Consider the following 3,839-nt stretch of genomic DNA (forward strand, 5'->3'; position numbering starts at 1 on the left):
AATGTTTTCTTCTAGACTATCATAGTTAGGGAATTCTTAAATGCTCCCTTGTTTTCATAGTTTATCACAATGACCCATTTAACAAAGAATACTTAATTGCTCCTTGTTAATGAGTACCCTCTATTATGCATATTAAACCCAGTTAAAGGATTCTTCATTGCCCTTTCTCCTTGTTTAGTACCATTTCATCCATCCATCTGAACTTGGCATTTGCCTTTTGTTTTACTACCTTGCCCTATGAGTTTTCCCTTTAGTAATTTGATCTGATCCATTTGATCCATCACTCGTTTTGAATCCATAGCCCAATGGCTTGAAGGCCTTGTTCTATCCATCTGTTACCAAAATTCCACCACCCAACCAAAATCCCCTACAAGCTTTCATAACTAGCCTAATATCCCATAAAACAAAGCTAAATCATAAAGAGAGAGCCCTCTCTGAGTACATATTGGCTAGATTCTGTACTTAAAAGATTGGTTTGTGGTTACCTTGGAGTGTCCCTTCTTTTGATAACTTCTATGGGAAAATCTAAGTGATAACATAGTGGCGACCATACTGGGGACGACCAATTCCTCAATCAAAAAAAATCTTTAAGAAACTCAAAGTTTGATTACATGCATCTTAAAGAATTCATAGAAGTTATTTTGATGTCTTTATAAGAAATTGTAAAACAAAAGACCTGAAATCTGGCTTCAGAAAGAACTCAGTACACCAGGGCTAATCCTGACCCTAATCCAGCCCCAGTGTTCGAGAACCCCAATTTGATCCCCAGAATTCTTAGAAGATAAGAAAGTTCTGTTAGCCCTCGACCCATATTCAGATTCCAATCCTGTCCTGTCAAGTGGCTTTACCTAGAAGACCTATCCTTTGATGTGTAATTTGAAACCTCGTTGTTTTGGACTGCATCCGACTCTGAATTAATATACCTAGTCCAAGACCCAGAGTTCATCAAAGAACTTGAAATCCAAAGAGCTAATTTGTCAATTGATCGATATTTGCAAAACTCACCTCAATCTGATCTTACCACTAAAGAAACCCCTAATCTTTCTGTATTCACTTCTTTTTCTGCAAGTTCCTCATCCATCCTTCATATCTCTCAACCTCAAACCACTCCACATTTGACTTTAACCCCTAGTCCTCCATCCACACCTCAAACCCCCACCATTACCCCAACTCTGGTCTTTGTTTCAACACTACCTACAGCAATGGCTAACAGATATGCTCCCCTAGTACTACCAGCCAATCTAGGTGCAATGCCTCATGACTATCAAAGTAAGATCACATCCTTTGATGGCATTGGAACCTACACAGCCCAGCAACATACTAGGAAAATGACTGATTATTTTGAAATGTATGAGATATACACTGTTGATGTACAAATGATAATTTTTGTGCAAAGCCTTACCGGAGATGTTAGAACTTGGTTCAGATCCTTAACACCCAATAGTATAGATAGCCTAAGAACTCTCTACCAACAATTCTTGAATAGATGGGAGAAAAGAAAAGACCCCCTTCAGATCTTATTTGAATACAAGAACCTCAAGAGGGGACCATAAGAAACTGTTCAGGACTATTGCACTAGATTTAACAGTTGTGTATAGTGTCATTCCCCTTGATCTTAGGCCTCCACCTAGTTTAGCCTTAATCAAATTCCCTGATGGAATTGACTCTGATATGGCTTTCCAGCTGAGAGAAGGAAACCCCCATACTTTGGAAGATATGTAAATCATAGCAGTTAGTGTTGAAGCCAACCTGCTATCTAAAAGATCCAAAGCTAGGAGTGAAAGGAGGATACCATTAAAAGAAGAAAGCTCACCTTTCGAACAAAAGCTAGATGCCATAATTAAAGGAATGGATAGACTAGGAGACAGAGTGGAGATAATTGAAAGGAAATCTCCTTGGGATAACCAGCAAACTAATGCAGGGAGAAATCCTAATTTTAGAAAAAATCTAAACCAGAATACTGGAAAGAATGGTCTTGACCAAAACATTAGACCCCCTTTCTAGGAGAAATATGCAGAAGCTTCTCACTCTGAAGGCCCAGAAGAAGATACTCAAATCAATTTGATGGGGCTTGATGATGAAGGAGAAGTTTTCTTATCCCAAGATGATCAAGAGGCCCACATACTTAAACAGTTCCAAACCCAATCAGGAGAATCGTTCGACTTTAGGCAGGGATATGACTCAGCCATCTTTGAGGTGCACAAGCAATACAATCTAAGAGGTAGGAGAATTGATGTCCCTGAAACAAACAAGAAAATAGTCTCAAATCAGCCCAAAAAAGGTAAGACAGTAACCAAACCTTTGCAAATTCTTTCTAGACCAAACACTAATCCTTCTAACCCCATAATTGAAGATATCTCTGACAATCAACCAAACAATGAACAGCCTTCCACTTCCCTTCCTTCCAAGGAAACAGTGGAAGAACCTCCAAATTTGGATTTAGGAGAATCAACAAATCATGACTCTAACATAGAAAACAGAGAAAACACTGCTGCTCGAAACCCAAGAGCTTAAAAATAAAACCCCTTTAATATGGAAACAGAAGTAGGCTATCTAAAAATTTATGTCCCATTATCTGAATTAGCCAAACATGATGCCTACAGAACTCAAATCAATAGATCACTAAAAATCACTAGAACTGAAGACTTAGTTAATCTTTTTGATGATCAACCCGAGTTAATCTTTGGTCCAGAAGTGAATGGGAAACCATTAGGAGGAATTCCTCCCTTCTATGTTATCCTAAACATACATGATAAGATTCTTCACAATGCCATGTTTGACTCTGGTGCATCTTACAATCTTATGCCCAAATCTGTCATAGAAAAGCTAGACCTAGACATCACTAGACCATACAAAGATTTGTTTTCTTTTGATTCCAGCCAAGTGAGATGTTTAGGATTGATAAAATACTTGTGTGTTTCATTGGTTCAATATCCTGCAAAAAAAATATTAATGGACATAGTGGTAGCTGATATACCACCCAAATAAGGCATGTTGTTGTCAAGATCCTGGGGTGCGAAGCTTCAGAGATCTCTTCAACTGGATATGTCATATGTCACTATATCGGTTTTTGGACAACCCAAGAAACTATACAGAGAAACATTGATGAAATATGTAGTAAGTAGTTAGGAAAAACCCAAAAATTTCCCCATCTACTCAGTACACTCTGACATGGATTCTTTCGTTCTTTACAATGCAGAAGCCAGTCCTTCAAATACTTTAGATGTTTTAGCAGCAGAACCAAAAGAAATTGAAAAAGAAAAATCAATTGTTCATATTCAGGAAATATCAGATAACAAAGAAAAATCGGATGACAATGAGCACCAAAATGCCATGGTTAAACAAGTTCCCACTACCCCAGACACTAATTATAAACATGAAATCCTTTGGCATTTAGAGTTTGATGGCTCGGTAAATAAACTAGGAGCAGGAGCAGGAGTTTGGGTGTACAATTTAGAAAATGATCATGCTAAAGGCCATGCCTACATATTAAATTTTAGATGCACCAATAATATGGCAGAATATGAGGCTCTCTTTTAGGTCTTAAACTTTTTAAAAGATTAGGAGCTATAAGGGTGTCCATTATGGGAGATTCAGAATTAATAGTTAAACAGATTAAAGGAATTTACTCAACCAAGGATTCTAGACTAGTATATTATAGAGGAATAGTCATAGAAATCCTCAACACTTTTTTGGAAACCCAACTTGCAACTATTCCTAGAAAACACAACATGCAAGCCCATAGTCTGGCCATGTTTGCCAGCACATGCAAATTACCTTTTCAGCCTAATCATCAGTATACTACTGAGATTAGGCACAGACCAGCCATCCCTGATAAT

This window comes from Pinus tabuliformis, chromosome 2_2, assembly GCF_031772625.1.
Source record: "Pinus tabuliformis cultivar Carrire ecotype Pingquan chromosome 2_2, CPIR1, whole genome shotgun sequence".
Lineage (NCBI taxonomy): Eukaryota > Viridiplantae > Streptophyta > Pinopsida > Pinales > Pinaceae > Pinus > Pinus tabuliformis.